Here is an 18,817-nt window from a genome sequence, read left to right as displayed (position 1 = left end):
AGATGACAATCTGGTCAATCATGTATGGCTTTAATGCTGTTACCTTAAGAGAAATGCACCAATTTCATCTTCACTTCTGAACACTGAACTTAAATTTATACTTCCCTGTAGCCCTTCCACAGCATGTCCATGCACTTCTCAAATATATAAGCTACTTCTTTTCACTTAGTATTTTACTAAATGCTTCTACATTTCAATAATTGAGAAATACCCTTTGTCACTCAACTTACTTAGTCTTTTCCCATTAAAAATGTCATCACTTTGTCCTGCAGCAAGTTTCCTTCTCTAAGGCACCGTTCCCATTAGCACCCAAGCATCTTATATGTCTCTATCCTCAAAAAGCCTTCACTATTCTCATGCCTCCTTCTAGCGACCATCCCTTTCTGAACCCCTTTACAGCAAAGTTTATTGAAAAGAGGCAGATTCTTTATTTACTTCTTTACCACCTCTCTTTCCCTATGATTTTAAAGACATTCCCATTAGGCTGTTGTCTTCACTGTCAATATCTCGACATTTTCAAATCCAATAGTTAAGACTTGGTCCTCATTTTAGGTTTGCACCATTTAACAAAGCTAATCATTTCCAGCTCCTTCAAACACTTGACTTCCTTCTCAGATGTCCTCTTAGCTTACTTCATTTCCTCATTCTTTACTGGTACTTCCTTATTATCGCGGCCACTGAGGTCAGGGATGAGACTTGCTCTTTTCTACTCCCACTGACTCCCTAGGCAATCTCATCCGATTCTGCAGCCTTCATACCATCTCTAATCTGATGACTTCCAAATTTTACGTCCAGCCTTACCTCCTCCCTGTCTCATATATCCAGTTGCTTATTGTATATTTCTGTTTGGACGTCAAACTTAACATGTTCACATATAAAAATTTGATTTTCTTTCCAACTCAGTCCTGTTTCTTTTAAATTCGTCCTATCTTTATAAATGGTAACACCTTAATTACTATTACTCATGCCAAAAACAATGGAGTCCTCTCCTGTCTCTCTTATCTAATATTCAATCCAATAGCAAATTCTTTCACTTATACTTGAAAATCTACCCAGAAGTTGAATGTTCTAAACATCTCCATAGGTATGACTATGGCTAAAGTTGTCACGGTCTCTCACACAAACACAGATGATGTCTTTCTAACTGGTCTCTGTTTCTATTTTCCACATAGCAGTCAAAGTAATTCTCAATGAAGTTAGATCATATTAGTTCTCTGTTCAAAATCCATCAATAACTTCACATATCATTAAGGAAAAAATCTAAAACCTCTTATTTTGTCTCCACAATTTGACCCCTCAGTATTTCTTAGTCCTTACCTGCTACTACTTTCCCCTTTGCTTACTATACTTAGGAGGGGGGCGTTGGCCCCCTAACTATGACAAAACACTATGATTACTGTCTCCAAACCTATATGTTTGCTATCCCTACTACCTGGAACATGCTTTTCCTAAATATTTAACTGTCCCTTTTTTCATTCTTTCAGAACTCACTCAAATTTTCTGATGAGAGGTTTCTCTCACTGATCTATGTAAACTAGCACACACTCAATCTAACCCTGCTTTGCCCATCTTGGCATTTATAAATCACCACTGTGCATATTATGTAACCTCTGGAATGTACACTTATTTATTAACTTCTTGGCTGTCTCCCACTTTTAGAATGTAAAAGCTCCCTGGTACAGGGCTTGGTCTCATTTGCTTTCATTGTCCAGGCTGATTTACCTAGAACAATGTTTGGTGCATGATCGCTGCTCAGTAAGTATTTATGGAATAAAACAGTGAATTGCTCATACTCAGATTAAACACCATTTACATGAGTAGCCTAGTGTAATCAAGTCATAATTTTTAAAGATACTATACAAAAAGTAGAAATTATTTTTACTTAGCTTAGTACTTAAATGATGAATGCATATTTTTATCTTAAGGATTTATAAATATTGATGATAAACTATATTTTTCCCTCAAAGAAACCTCCTTATTTAAAGTCCTGCCAGGATCTTAATTTATAAATTTATATAAGATTGCACCTTTTTTTTAGTATGTAAAGGTGTGGCAAGAAAATAGCTTAATATCAATACCAAATTGTATAAGGGCTGAAGGGGCAATAGATGTCAGAGGGTTAGGTTGGAAAGAAAGATAAAAGGCTTAAAATTAGGTAGTTGTCATTATTCCTCAAGATGATCCTATAGGCTTCATTTTATTAAATACTTGAGAGTTCACTGACAGGAAGAGAAGCCTAAAGGAAAAGGAGTCTATATATTAGAAATGAAAAGAGAGACAGAGAGAAGTTTGGTTATATTTATCTTTCTGGGAAGCAATTAATAAGGCACAAATTCAATTTTAGTGTAAAGTAGCTGGGTAAAAAAGAAAACAAAAACAAGGTTATCTAGCCCAGCCTTCATTGCCCAGGGTATTTACATACAAACTATCTGGGAAAAAAATGTACAGTAATAGGCTTTTTTTCTCATCCTTCTGAATGACTAAAGCCAGTCTGAAGCCACTGGCTGGTGGCTAGATGTTTATCTCTTGTTTCCTATACTCAACTTAATAGAAATGATGGAACCCAACTGAGAATCCTCACATATGTGCAGCAAATTCCTGAGAGTTGTTATATTGACTCCCCGGATGATCAAGCAGTGACGCTCACGAGAATACGATTTAACAAGCAGCATTCCCATTTATAAGGATGGAGAGAAACATGAGGGCACTTTCAGCATCCCCCCTGCCTTTGACACAGTCCATATTTTTTGTGTGAGTAAGCTTGATTTGTGTGCTGTGTGAAGACCAGGAGCACCAAACACTATCTAGTGGCATTAATATGTTTCTCACTGGTTTCATTTAAAATTTTAATTGATGAAGAAAGGAATTTAATTGATGATGAAGGAAAATGAACAGTCGTGAGAGGGACCCTGACAAAGAAGCTGCAGTTACTGTCATAAATGATACACACATCAGGAAATTTTAGCTCTCAGAACTCTAAAAAGGGGACAGCAGAACATATATCTGGAAAGTAATGGATAATTCAAACTAAAGGAAACATAACATAATAATCTTAACGGACTCTGAGATTCATACCTTTGCTTATTGTTCTCATCACTTATTCTCATTTCTTCTATAGGAAAATATCTCACATGGACCAATAGCTGTGCAGCAAGTAGATATGCTCCATAGCCACCCTTGCAGACAGATGTGCCCCTGTGTCCAAGTCAGGAAACATGGGATGTGCACAGAAGTGAGGGTGGCAACCTTGAGGTCATTTCCAATTTAACAACAAGTTCCTAATCTTGGAACTTGTGCACTGTCATCTCCTCAGCTGGTAGAATGCACTCAAAGTGATGATCTGGACTCTACCATGTAAATAACAGCAGTGTCTTGAAAGTCATGAGCTGTGAACTGGGAGGGACTTCCGTCTCTGAATGATCACACTGGAGCAGACTCATTCTACACCATTGCCTACCTCAGGGATTGTTAGGAGAAAAATGTAATTTTTAAAATCTTGTTAGAGCTCCTGAATTTTGAGTATCTCTGTTACAATAATTTAGTTGAATAGTGAAGTCAGTATGTAGAAGTATGGAACTGCCATTAAAATCCCCAAATATAGGACATTAGCTTAGTGGAAGCATGGAGAGTGCAAGGAAGACAAAAACGCTGTAGGGTGGAAAGCTGCTGACCCTTGCTGTGCCACTGCCAGTGAAAAGGTGGCCACCATGTACACTTTGGCACTATGGGTAAAAGCTGGACAATCCTTGCTGCTTTTAGAAGTTTACAGAAGATACTGAGCTCCGGTAAGAATGGGCCATTTTTCCAGAAGAAACAAAAGTGAATAGAATCTTGCTTAGGGAAATTATCTCTGCCTAATTTTGTGTGTGTGTTCTATAATTTAAAATAAGAGAGGGTTCAGAAGTTTGGGGTTTGCCAGGATTGGAGAAGTCAACTGTTTCTGTGCCCCAAGAGCAAGAGATGGTGAGTGTTGTGCAAAGATGCCTTCACGTCTTCCCATTAGACTTTTCTACTGTAAATGACCCCTGGAACAATCCTCAGTTCCCTAAGCATGCATGCACAGGAAGCACGCTGCAAAAACTGTCGTGTCCCAATTGAGGGCATGCTCTACTTTCACAATTCACATATGGCCATGGGTAAGGCCATTTATCCATTAGGATAAGGAATAATCTTCTAGATAAGATAACCAAGGTTGCCAGATGCACTAACCAAAAAACTCACCTCAGTGCTGTTTGCCTCAGTGTCTTTTAATCTCTGCTTGGCAGAATTTTGTAGTTGGTGTTATGGAACCTTCAGTGTTTCCCATGAAAGTTTCTATTGTAGTTATTCTGTTCGTTCCCCACCACTTTATATTGGGCATTTTGTATGGGGAGGAAGCTTGAGAGCAGGAATGATACTCTACTATTTTATACGTTGCCAGACTTCAAAGAACCATATTAAGACCTAATGTAGACATCTGCATATTTCCCAGTGATTCTGGATTTTGAGCTGGTTTCAGTAATTGGAATTGAACTTGGATTTTCTCTGTCAGGCATGAAGTAGGCATCTTTTTTATTTGTTTATTTGTTTTGTTTTTGCTTTAATGAGAAGAAGGGTATTCACTTATATTTGGATGACTAGACGGGGAGGCCATGGAAGACTTATAGCTGTTCCTTTCCAAAATCTATTCACTTCTTCTTCCATAAGAGAGACTGACCATCTGAAGACTACATTTCCTAGTCTCCCTTACATTTGAGTATGGCTATGTACAAAGTGATAAGTACAAATTCTTCATGATTTGCATAAAATAAAATTCCCTGTCCTCTACTTCTTTTCAATCTGTATGTAACTGGCTGGAAATATCAATGACTGGAGTCGATTTGGAAGACTCATGTTAATGATGGTGCAATGGACTGAAACTTCGTGTCTCCCAAAATTCATATGTTGAGATCTTTACTCTCAATTGTGATGGTATTGGGAGGTGTGGGGTAAATTGCAGAATTTCCAGAATCTTCCACCTAGCCTTAGTTCATTTACATATCAATAGGTGTTTACCACTGTAGAGCTTCTCTATGATCTGGGTCAAGGGGTGGTGAGGAAAAAGGCTATTCTCTCCTCCCCTTTGTTCCTGGTACATAATTGGTCTGGTGTCTGCCAGTCACCAAGGATCCACCAATGGAGTTCCTCCAAGAAGGGGCAGGCAGGAAATAGAGGGTGCACCAAGTGGCAGAGACGCAGAGCCCCATGTGGGCTTGGCTAGCAGGGACCAGGGAGAAAGGAGAGAGCATATGCGGTGGTCAGAGGAGACAGATGGGGCCAGGCTTAGCTAGTGAATTCAAGCACGCTGTGAGCAATAAAAAATGGTTTCTCCCAATCTACCCTTTCCCTTGACTTGTTTCGGTTTCACTGGTTTCATAGGGGGACTCGTCCCAGGCTGGAAACACCCTTCCCCTGGAGCTACAGGAGATAATTAGACCGTGAGAGTGGAACCTTCACGAATGGGATTAGTGCCCTTAAAGGGACCCCAGAGAGCTCTCTTTTTCTCTTTCTGCCTTGTGAGGATACAACAAGACAGAAACTTATTTCCTAGGATTCTGGAGGCTGGAAGTCCCAGATCAAGGTGCAGGCATGGTTAGGTTCTGGTAAGAGCTCCCTTTTGGCTTGCAGATGCTATAGCAACCCAAACTGACTATCACAGATGGCATCCCATTAGCCTGGAACTCTGATGGTGTCATGGAGTAGAGCCCACCTACTTTATCTCATCTGTTGTCTGTGGGGGAGATAAGTTTTTCTCTTGTTTGGGCCACTGAGTTGTGGATATTGTTATGCAACTTCAGCCTGTACTCAAAAGAATATAGATGGAAACTAAAGCAATCCCTTGAAGATTAATAGGCATTCAGTAAATATTCACTGAATGAATAAATGATTGAATAAGAGTTCAAAGAAAGGATGACTGTATTTGAACATGAATAATCTTAGAACATTTTGCTACAAATATCATTATAATGCTTTTTTGTATGCTTCAAAAGAGATATCCACTTATACTGACAGCATGGGAATAGTGAAAGAGAAAAACTCATCTATTTTCTGACATGAATGAAATTCAGATTAAAAGCTTAAAAATAATGTAACTGACTAATGCATGTGTGATTTTTACATTTTTATATTATTTTTCAACTTTAAAAACATGTATTACTTGGCTACAGAAAGTCAACTATGGTATTGCTATATGCTTTTCATCATTATTTCAGAGAGCCCCTATTTATTACATTTGTTTCATGTATCATGTTGTTTAATTATTTTGAAATATGAGTGAAAGTGGACAAATGATTTCAGTATAAATGTAACCTGAATGTTTAATTTTGAATTCAATATTATCCTATCTTATATTTTAAAAAATATATCTATCAAGGTTTCTAAACACACTGTCACAATTATGGAAGTGTTAATTAAAATTATGACAATTACTGTTGATTTGGAATTTAATTACTCTGGTGGTTATAGCAGATATAATTTTCCTAGGACTGGCATCATATATCAAATCAGAATATAACATGTTAGCTGAACTGACTCATTAAATAATATCAAATTATCACTAAAATTCCACATAACATTTTGGCATTTTTGACACAAGATCATGAATATTTGGAAAAATTAACAAATATGTGGAGTAAAGAAGGCAGGAAAATATCAGAAATTTATTAGTGGTCAATTGCAAAACTAGAAAAATTCAGAGATGGAAATTTTCAGTTCTTTTTTGGTGGGTAGAGGAGCATTTTACCCTAAATAGACTATGTTAGCAGTTTACTGAGACAACTCATTAAATGGAAATGAACACAACAGGAAAAAAGAATTAAGATGAAATTTGGTTTCTAGGAAACTAAGTAATACCTTCATCATAACCAAGTTACTTTTCCAAGCAAGTTCTTCGTGAACATACCTGTGACATAGTCACACATTTCTAACAGTGCTTCACTATCTGTCAGTTGGTGCTCGTGTTCATGTGGTAGGAGAGACCACAGTGATGGTGGAACAGACTTGTTCAGAAGTCAGTGAGACTAACCAAACATGAGAAGGAAATTTTTTGGACAACCAGAGCTGCTGGCAGTGATACAGATGAGAACCGTTCTGCAGGTTCATATAACTAAACAGTTTAGACTGGTGTAAAGTGGGGAAAAAAATAGAGAATTCAGTATGTTAAAAATCAACGCTTTGCTTAATTTTTCAACTGCTTACCTGATAGGATATAAACATTACCAGAGATCCATGCTTTACTAATACAGCACAGCTTTTTGTGGCCCTCCTAAGAGTAAAGCGCCCACATTCATAGTTCCAGGTGCATTTGATTATGCCATGTTCTCCTGCATTTCAACCTTCCTCTAACACTTGACTAAGCTGAAGATTGTGTGTAGGACGTAGATGAGAGTGAATTTCAACTAATGCTTCATTAATTACTTCCTTAATTGAAGAAAAGTCAAAGATAGAAGTATTTTAGAAGAAGAAACAAAGGTTTCTTGATTAATGTATCAGTATGAAGGATCTGCAATTACCCAGCTACTTTCAGCACTGAAGTAGCTGGGTACGCTTAAAATTTGTTCTAGCTTTAACACTGAGACCTTGCCATGTTGTGTATTTATACTGTGCTTCCAGAAATACTTGTCATGTAAACATAAATTTTAGCTCAGCTCCCACCCTTACATTGTAAACTGGAACTTCCTTTATTTCTATATTCTATATCCATTTATACGACGATCAAATCCTTCTGTTAAATTTGATAACGTTCCATGAAAGTGCTGTTTAACAAAGCTGTAAATCTAGTGTGTAGATGAATGAGTGCAAAACAGGTACACTTTGAAAAGCAACCAAATGTACATGAATTTTGATAACTACATTGTACAGTGAGTGGTGGTTTTTGAATCAGCTGCTATGATTAACACTATAAGAAGACAGAAGTAAAAACTCATAATATTAATCAGGCTGCTACCAATTAATTTCAGGAGTTTAGAAATGAAATACTCTGAATTATTAAAACAGATGGATATAAAACACAATTATGATACACCCAGTCATAAAGAGAAAGCATGGGAAATAAAACATATATAACTGCTAATTATGAGTGAATCCATATACATATAGTTTAAAATTCTTACTCTCATATTTTTAATTATAACAATAGGTACAATACCATTGGAATTAATAAGATTTAAAGATTAAAAGTGTATAGCTTAAATTATTTAACTACCCCTATGTGGACATATTTTACATTTCACTTTCCATTCAAGAATTATTCCATCTAGAGATTGACCTTTATTTTGAGGCCAACTGTAGAATTAAAACATACAAGTTAACCTTTCTGATCATTTGCTTTGCTGAGAGTTCACTAACTTGGCATTCATATTGTTAGTAAATAAAAACTTGGTATTAAAGTAAACCCTTAAATCAAACCCTTAAACTCTTCTCCATAACTTTAATTTTATACATTTCTAGTATAGAAATAATCAAAATAATTTTAAAAATCTTTTATTTTAATAATCTATTATTATTCAAAAATTGAAATATGTCAATCATTTTGTGTGTGTGTGTGTGTGCTCAAAAATAGTTAATGAAATGTGTTCCTTTTTGAATGTAACTGCTTCAACTAAAATGTAAATACCCCTTTCTATTCCCCAATATCAGTGGTTTTCACAGATTTTTGACAAGGGAAAAGATCAATGCTTTTGATATTATATTTCTAAGTTATTCTTGAAATTCCATCAAGATTGCATAGTTTTCAAATGTTTTTGAAATTTTATTATTATGTTATTTATTCCTTTATTCACTGTGTTCAATCAGTAGTGCTGGGACAGAAGGCTGAGTTATACAGCAGCCATACATTAGAGCAGCCATTGGGTCTAAGTACAGTAACACAAATTTGTGTCTTCCAAAATTAACTAACATACTAAATACACTACAAAAAGGTAGATGGATAGATGGATAATGGAACCATCCTCTGCAGTTGTTTTTCCTGGCAGTTTTGAGAAAGTCAAAGATGTAAATTTCCCACTCAAAGGTAACTCATTATGAGTAAGAAAACTCCACAGTCTCAAGTTGGAGAACAGCAGAGGTCCCCATTCTTTGATCCATGTGGAGGAAAATCAGTGTTTCTTCTAAAAATGAAACACAGAATGCAGATGAACAGGTATTTTAACTTAAAACTCAGAGTTGCTATTTTCCATTTTTATTGAGTATGTGCCATCTTGGAGAAATCATTTAATCTCTCTGAACTCCAACTTCTTCACCTTTAATATGGCAGTAATGATCTCTACCTCAAATGTTAACCAGCTGACCCAAGACAACCCAGACGTGCCTAGTACATAGCAGGCACCCAATAAATATGAATAGTGGGTGATGGTCCAGTCAATGAAGGCGTGGACATAAAGCTGCTCTTTTTTATATTCATAAAGGTTGCAATGCTGATGGAGAGTTCACATTCTTAAAAATTTTCTGAAACATGAAATAACCATACATGCCTGCTTAAGTTTCAGCAGCTGGTATTTAATGTTCACAGGATGAAATATAGGCTGATTATTCATGAGGAAAGTAACATATTTGTTCTGCTCAGAGATTAAGGATCAAGATAGATGATCTATATAAGGCATCTAGTGTAGAATTATGATCAGCTCTGCAATGATACCCTTTATAGAAAATGGATGTTTTGAGAGAGCAACCCTATGCTCCAAATGAAAGAAAATACATTTAGATATGCTTTTGTTTTCTGGTCCTACCCTGAGCATACATTTCTGCAAAGGGTCTCTTTTCATAGAGACCATTTTAATCATTCTTTAGTCATTTTTTTTCCAATTTAGCTTGTATTTTTTTGCTTACTTTCACCCTGTATTACATAAATGAGGGGTGAGCAGTTTTATAACAAAAACATTAATCTTCTGTTTTGTTGTGTGGAATTATCATTAGAACATAGCAATTATTTTCTATAAGACTTCCAACTGACTGATTAATTAGGCTCAGTGGTACATGACATTATTAAATGAACTGTTGCATGCTTTTGGTACAAATACACAGAAGCTATTGAACCCTAGTTTGAAACGGACATAATTCTAACTGTATACACAGATTTCTTTGGCTAAATCATAATTCATGAATATCAGTAAGATTTCAGTGCTGTAAACAGCATAATTTCTAATTATTTCAATTACTTTAATCTAGTTGACTCTGAGACTGAACTCACCTGTGCAAGCTGCGCTATGGTTGTGTGTTAATGGTGATTTATATTCTTCCCCATTAGAGATACAAATGCAGTCACACCTGACTGTAGCGTTCCAGAGCCACTTGTTACTTACTCAAGGGTCATTTGCATGCCCCAGACTTTGCAAATTTAAGTAAATAAAACAAAGTATGGGGAAAGAATATATGAGTTGGTAACAGTGATTCCATTTGGACAAGGTTTTTCTTTACGTGAGGAAACAAGGCCACACATCCAGATACTCTCAGAGCATCACAAGTCGGGTGAGGCCCTGAGTCTGTGCACCACCACTGTGACATGCTTTGCTGTAACCGGGTATTTTCAGGTCTCCCTGTTCTCTAATCCTCAGACTGTGAGAGGTAATTCCTTACAACAACACACACGTCCCTTTTCTATCTGTGTTCTAATCATCCACGCAGCCTCATGCCTGTCATTCCCTTATGACCTTATCCTCCAGCCTCACATGGTGGAGTGTCTTCCAAAGTCACAAATCCTTTCTGGACTCCACGCCAAGTGGGGATTATCCATCAAGATGGAATTTCCTCTCCTTCCTCACCTCTGAAGGTATTCATCCTCCTCCTGAGACCCAGCTCCAAGGTCAGCCTCTTACTAAAGCTTTATCTGATGTCCCAGGCAAGGTGGTTGTCTCTCCTACTTGCCTTCTGTAAGACCTCACCCACATCTTCATGTTGAGCAGCTCTCACTGTCTAGAATTCTTTTTCAAAATTTCTCTCCTTTCCTCTAGCACAATGTTCTTAATATCCAGTATGAATAAGCATCACAAGGATACTGGGTGAAATATGTGGATTCCTAAGCCCCATTCTTGAGATTCTGAATCAGATGACCTCAGCAGGGGTCCAGAAATCTGCCATTTTATTTGCAGGTGTCTTTGATGCAGAAGTCAGGGTCATACTTGGTAAAAAAAAAAAAGTACACTAATTGTAAATAAATCAATGTCTGGAGTTGTGCCTTATTTGTTTTGAATACACAGACCCAGAACAGGGATATTTAATGAATGGTTGTTGAATAAATGAATGACTACTTTAAAACAATGCATAATTTCTTTGTGAATAATTTGTAAGCTGCCTGACAGTTACAGCCATGTAGATTTGTGGCTATGTTTACAACCGTTCTCATGGGATTTTAATTAGTGGTCAATGTCAATTTAAAGACTGCTACTGCATTTTGTCCTTGATACTATTTCCCCCCCAAAATTGTTTTGCCAAGTATTTAATAAAGAAAAATAAAGTGTGCTAAGAAGTGTAACTGATATGCTGTTTTAAGAATTAGTATTCAAAAAAAGTATCTCGAAATCAACAACAGAAGGCCTAAACAAGGTGAAATGTCACAGAGATAAATGTGCATTTCTGTGTTTGGGTGCAAAAAAAAAATCAATGGTAAATTTGTAGGCTGGTGTTAGAACTAGGTTGACAGCAATTTACTTAGAAAAAAACCTAAGTTTTCAGTTGAAAACAAATTCAATAAAACCCAATAATGTGTCATAGTCACAACCCAAAAATGGTCAGATGATGTTGAAGGGCTTTAAAGCAAGAAACACAGGATCTAATAACACCATCCTTTGCACCAGTCAACTCTCATCTGATATGATGTACCTCAAGGTCATTGTGCTGCACGTTAAGACGGACACTCGGACAACTGGAATGGTTTTATAGGAGAACAAGGAGGGTATCTGGTGAAATAGAAGTCACAATATACTAAGAGCAGTTAAGGAAAACCATGTTTCTGTGTTGATTTACCTTGGATACTGGCCTGTTACTGGTACAATAATACTGCTTGACAAACAAGCCCAAAATATTAGCGTCATACAATGATAAGCGTCATGTGTTGTGGTTTGGCTGGAGGTTTGCTGATCCCGGCAGGGCTCGCTGAGGCTCTGTTCCAGGCTATGGCCCAGCTGTGCTGGGCTTCCCTGAGGTTGGGCTTCCCATGGGTTCACGCTGGGGCCCAGACTAAGGGTGCAACAGCAACCGGGGGAAGCTCTTCTCATGGGAACAGCAAGAGGGCCCGTGGGAAGCACACAGTCCTCTTGATGTGCAGGGGCTTAGAAGTGACGTCTAATTAGTTGAAAGGAAGATATGTAATAATCAGGAGTCAGGAAAATATACCCTGCCCCTTTTTTGAGAGGGTCTGAAAAATCACACAGCAAATGGCATGAACACAGTGGGGTGGGTGAAGAACTGTAGTCACGAATGTTCTCTGTCACCCTCTGGATTGCACATCGATAGAGGGACATTATCTTGATATAGAAAGACTAATACATGGACAAAGCCAGATTCATTATGTGTAGCTTCACAAAGCCAGTTGGTGATCAGTGCATATAAATGGAGATGTTACTTCCATTTAAGAGTTTCCTAATAAGCTGAGGTATTAAAAAATGGACTAAGGTGTTTGGGAAGCGACATGGTATTAGTACAAAAAGGCCCAGTCCTTAGAATTGGATAGAAATCAGTTCATAGCTTGGAACTTTTACCTTTTAAACTGTACAGTCCCGGGCAATGTAAACATTCTAATCCAAGTTTCTTTATTTGCAATATGAGGATAAAACTACTCATGTTTATAAAGTGCCTACTTTAGGTGTCTGCACACAGTGACTGTTCTGTATTGTGGTGGTTATTATTATTAGAAATGCATTTCCTTCAGCGATGGTTAGTGTTTCCTGCCTCGCCCTTCAGACCCCTCCTGCGTCTCTCACACACCTCTACAGTTCAATATTGCTGAATATTATGGAATGTAAGCCCACAAGTGCTTATACTTGCATTCCAAGGCCAAAAACTCTGAAACCAAACATTTCTTCTTAAATTGCATGTCTGAAGTCATTAGGCAACAGAATTCTGACCTCAAGTGATAGGCTATTTATAGCATTTACATCCTGCTTAGTTACTCATATATTTGAATACAATAATATTAATATATATTTTTGGACGAGATGCCACTGGAATGATATGCAATACATAATATATGTATTGCATTGCCTTTTAAATATATAAACAGTATGAAACACCTGGGCCATGGTATTGCAACTATAGAATTGTGAGCCTGTATTTGACTGCACAGTATTTTTCATTATTCTATTTCTAACACCTAGAAAACAGCAAGCCCTTCATAACTAATAACTTAATGAAACAGTAAAATAAGATGTTGAGGTTATTATAAAGGAAAATCTAATCATGGCAAATTAATAATATCTATATTTTAGATAATATTATTATACCACAGGCATCTGAGATAAATCTTATTTCCTTTTCTGAGGTTTGCCCAGGATCTAAAGTGTCTTGTTTTTGGTTTTCCCACTTTACAGTTTAAAGATAATAAAGATCCATATTTTCTATCTTGACCTTAGGCTTTACAAGACAAATATCTCCCTTCCTCTCATTTCCAGTGTGCAAGTGCAAAAAAACGAGACCCGGAGGGATTTTTAAGTGGAAATTGACTAAGACACCAGAGAAAGGACTGAAAGATTGTTCAGTAACGGACGGAACAGCAACTCGCGGAGAGCTTATGGAGCTCACATGACCGGATCAGCCTGATGCAGAAAAATAATGATCATGATTTTCTCCAAAGATGAATCTGACTTTACCAACTTCTAGATGTGTCACCAACCTCAGCCTTCCGGTTTCTGAGTGCTAGATCTAGGCTTTCCTGTTCCCTTCTCATCATGGCAACTAAACGTCCTGCCACCCCCAAGTATTTCACAGTCTCATCCGCCTGACGGTTATGTAGTTCTTCAGTCATGAATCATATGCTTATGTCTTTGCTCAAGATGATACCCTTGCCTGGCTAAATTCAATATTTACCCAGTCAAACTGAGGCTTGCCATCAGTTTTTTTGAGAAGCCTTCTAGTACTTTCTTTTAACCTCCACTTGATGGCCTCCTATGTTCTCTCAAATCCTCTTGCACGTCCTCCTAGCATAGTACTCATCACATACAATGTGTTTATTTGCATGCCTGTCTTCTACCCTAGTTGTCTCCAAATAGTCTACCCTGAATTATCCTTCACAGACCATACAGTGCCCTGAAATAGCTTTTCTGAAGGACTTGATTATTACCATACCCCTGAGAACATTTTCTGGATACTGACTTCCCTATCTTGATTATTTCGTGTAGAGCAGAATTTAGAAAACAGCGATTTTGGCTATGGGTAGAAAGGTTTGGTTTAAACTCTGAAGTGTTTAATTTAAAAAACTTAATTGCCGGCACCTAAAAATCAGGATATTGCACTGAAAAACTGATATGGCAAATTGTATTTCCCAAAAATGGCCACAACAAAACTTTCTGTCCTTGAACAGTGCCAGTCCCCCAGTGAGTGGTGAGGTCTAACACCCCTTCTCCTGAACTCAGCTGGATTTATGACTCACTTATAACTAATAGAATGAGGCTAAGTCATGACAGGCAGTGCAACTTCTGTTTCCTTCTTCGGGATACTCCTATCTGGTGCTCTGAGCCGACATGTTGTGTGGAAGCCACACGGAGTGGCCTGGAGTACTGGGTGAGCATTCCGAACCACAGCCCTGATTAAGGCATCAGCTGACATCCAGCGTCCACTGCTAGTATATGAAAGAAAAATCTCCAAATGAATCCAGCCCCCTAGGGGTCCCAGCTGAGGCCCCAAAGGACTGCAGAAACAAGCCCCTTTATAAGCCTTGTTAAGATTCCTGATGCACAAAATCCTCAAGCACAGTAGAGCATCACAAAGATGGTTATTTTATACAACTTGCTTTTGGGATGACTCGTTATGCAGCAATAGTAATGAAAAAAGGTAGATTTCCAGATCTTCTTGGGGGATAAAAGCATCTATTCTCTAATTCTACGTAACTATATGGCCACAATAAAGTTGAATAGAACATAGTTGCTTTAGATAGAGTACATACTTTGCAGTTTGCCACAGTCTCCACCACCCCTTATTGTTATACCTTGACAAATTATACACATTCATGAACATTCTTGACTGTTTAAGTCTGTCGATTAATTTATCTGTTAAATATGTTTCTGTCTTTTGGTGAACCTAACATAATTTATCTATCTTTTAGGGCCAGAATTCCACTTTAGGTCCTTTAACTGGCCTTAATCTGGGCTTTTTGCAACACATCAGGTTCTCCAAGAGTTTAAGATGATCTAATGCTTCCCATTTTTGAAGCTCTGACTGCATATGGTTTGCCTAGTATTTTCCTGTTGAGGGTGTCTCTGGTTTCCAAACTGAGTTGCATGAGCATGAGCTGACATGCTGATACGTCCTGATCTCCATGAATGATCAAACAGGTTTAGGTTACTGCCTGGAGCACCTCTTTAAGTTCCCTTGGGAGACTCATCATTCAAATGACTAAGGAAATTGTTTCTCTAACTATTCTTACTATAGACTTATACAAAGTACTTGACTATATATATATATATATATATTTATTTTGTTATCATTAATCTACAATTACATGAAGAGCATTATGTTTACTAGGCTCTCACCTACCCCAAGTCCCCCCTACAAACCCCATTACAGTCACTGTCCATCAGCATAGTAAGATGCTGTAGAATCACTACTTGTCTTCTCTGTATTGCACAGCCCTCCCCTTTCCACCACCCCCCACATTATACATGCTAATCATAATACCCCCTTTTTTCTTCCCTGCCTTTATCCCTCCCTACCCACCCATTCTCCTCAGTCTCTTTCCCTTTGGTAACCGTTAGTCCATTCTTGGGTTCTGTGATTCTGCTGCTGTTTTGTTCCTTCAGTTTTTCCAATGTTCTTATACTCCACAGATGAGTGAAATCATTTGGTACTTGTCTTTCTCCGCTTGGCTTATTTCACTGAGCATAATACCCTCTAGCTCCATCCATGTTGTTGCAAATGGTAGGATTTGTTTTCTTCTTATGGCTGAATAATATTCCATTGTGTATATGTACCACCTCTTCTTTATCCATTCATCTACTGATGTACACTTAGATTGCTTCCATTTCTTGGCTATTGTAAATAGTGCTGTGATAAACATAGGGGTGCATCTGTCTTTTTCAAACTGGAGTGCCGGATCCTTAGGGTAAATCCTAGAAGTGGAATTCCTGGGTCAAATGGTAAGTCTATTTTCAGCATTTTGAGGAACCTCCATACTGCTTTCCACAATGGTTGAACTAATTTACATTCCCACCAGCAGTGTAGGAGGGTTCCCCTTTCTCCACAACCTCACCAACATTTGTTGTTGTTTGTCTTTTGGATGGTAGCCATCCTTACTGCTGTGAGGTGGTATCTCATTGTGGTTTTAATTTGCATTTCTCTGATAACTAGCGATGTGGAGCATTTTTTCATGTCTCTGTTGGCCATCTGAATTTCTTCTTTGGAGAACTGTCTATTCAGCTTCTTTGCCCATTTTTTAATTGGATTATTTGCTTTTTGTTTGTTGAGGTGCATGAACTCTTTATATATTTTGGAGGTCAACTCTTTATTGGATCTGTCATTTATGAATATACTCTCCCATACTGTACGGTACCTTTTTGTTCTATTGATGGTGTTCTTTGCTGTACAGAAGCTTTTCAGCTTGATATAGTCCCACTTATTCATTTTTGCTTTTGTTTTCCTTGTCTGGGGAGATATGTTCATGAAGAAGTCGCTAATATTTATGTCCAAGAGATTTTTGCCTATATTTTTTCCTAAGAGTTTTATGGTTACATGACTTACATTCAGGTCTTTGATCCATTTTGAATTTACTTTTGTGTATGGGGTTAGACAGTGATCCAGTTTCATTCTCTTACATGTAGCTGTCCAGTTTTCCAGCACCATCTGTTAAAGAGACTGTCATTTCCCCATTGTATGTCCATGGATCCTTTATCAAATATTAATTGACCAAATACATTTGGGTTAATGTCTGGAGTCTCTAATCTGTTCCACTGGTCTGTGGCTCTGTTCTTGTGCCACTACCAAATTGTCTTGATTACTATGGCTTTATAATAGAGCTTGAAGTTGGGGAGTGAGATCCCCATCACTTTATTCTTCTTTCTCAGGATTGCTTTGGCTACTTGGGGTCTTTGGTGTTTCCATATGAATTTTTGAACTATTTGTTCTAGTTGGTTGTAGAATGTTGTTGGTAATTTGATAGGGATTGCATCAAATCTGTATATTGCTTTGGGCAGGATGGCCATTTTGACTATATTAATTCTTCCTAGCCAAGAGCATGGGATGAGTTCCATTTGTTAGTGTCCTCTTTAATTTATCTTAAGAGTGTCTTATAGTTTTCAGGGTATAGGTCTTTCACTTCTTTGGTTAGGTTTATTCCTAGGTATTTTATTCTTTTTGATACAATTGTGAATGGAATTTTTTCCCTGATTTCTCTTTCTATTGGTTCATTGTTTGTGTATAGGAAAGCCACAGATTTCTGTGTGTTAATTTTGTATCCTGCAACTTTGCTGTATTCCGAAATCAGTTCTAGTAGTTTTGGGGTGGAGTCTTTAGGGCTTTTTATGTACAGTATCATGTCATCTGCAAATAGTGACAGTTTGACTTCTTCTTTGCCAATCTGGATTCCTTGTATTTTTTTGTTTTGTCTGATTGCCCTGGCTAGGACCTCCAGTACTATGTTAAATAACAGTGGGGAGAGTGGGCATCCCTGTCTTGTTCCCGATCTTTCAGCTTCTTGCTGTTCAGTATGATGTTGGCTGTGGGTTTATCATATATAGCCTTTATTATGTTGAGGTACTTACCCTCTATACCCATTTTGCTGAGAGTTTTTATCATGAATGGATGTTGAATTTCATCAAATGCTTTTTCAGCATCTATGGAGATGATCATGTGGTTTTTGTCTTTCTTTTTGTTGATGTGGTGGATGATGTTGATGGATTTTCGAATGTTGTACCATCCTTGCATCCCTGTGATGAATCCCACTTGGTCGTGGTGTATGATCCTTTTGATATATTTTTGAATTTGGTTTGCTAATATTTTATTGAGTATTTTTGCATCTACGTTCATCAGGGATACTGGTCTGTAATTTTCTTTTTTGGTGGGGTCTTTGCCTGGTTTTGGTATTAGGGTGATGTTGGCTTCATAGAATGAGTTTGGGAGTATCCCCTCCTCTTCTATTTCTTGGAAAACTTTAAGGAGAATGGGTATTATGTCTTCCCTGTATGTCTGATAAAATTCCGAGGTAAATCCGTCTGGTCCGGGGTTGTTTTTCTTGGGTAGTTTTTTGATTAGCACTTCAATTTCTTTGCTGGTAATTGGTTTGTTTAGATTTTGTGTTTCTTCCTTGGTCAGTCTTGGAAGGTGGTATTTTTCTAGGAAGTTGTTCATTTCTTCTAGGTTTTTCAGCTTCTTAGCATATAGGTTTTCATAGTACTCTCTAATAATTCTTTGTATTTCTGTTGGGTCCGTCATGATGTTTCCTTTCTCATTTCTGATCCTGTTGATGTGTGTTGATTCTCTTTTTCTCATAATAAGTCTGGCTAGAGGCTTATCTATTTTGTTTATTTTATCAAAGAACCAGCTCTTGGTTTCATTGATTTTTTCTATTGTTTTATTCTTCTCAATTTTGTTTATTTCTTCTCAGATCTTTATTATGTCCCTCCTTCTGCTGACTTTATGTCATTTGTTCTTCTTTTTCCAA

The 18,817-nt window shown here is 37.5% G+C and overlaps 1 protein-coding gene across 2 annotated transcripts in view; it reads right to left on the bottom strand.

The window, feature by feature from the left end:
* Positions 1 to 18,817, bottom strand: part of KHDRBS2 (KH RNA binding domain containing, signal transduction associated 2) — a 546,913-nt gene that overhangs the window by 20,344 nt on the left and 507,752 nt on the right. The gene's annotated exons all lie outside the window — the stretch shown is intronic.

This window comes from Manis pentadactyla, chromosome 16 (assembly GCF_030020395.1).
Source record: "Manis pentadactyla isolate mManPen7 chromosome 16, mManPen7.hap1, whole genome shotgun sequence".
In the NCBI taxonomy this organism is placed as follows: Eukaryota; Metazoa; Chordata; class Mammalia; order Pholidota; family Manidae; genus Manis; species Manis pentadactyla.
Note: the sequence above shows the minus strand (reverse complement) of the source record. Positions and strands in the feature narration are given on the sequence as shown.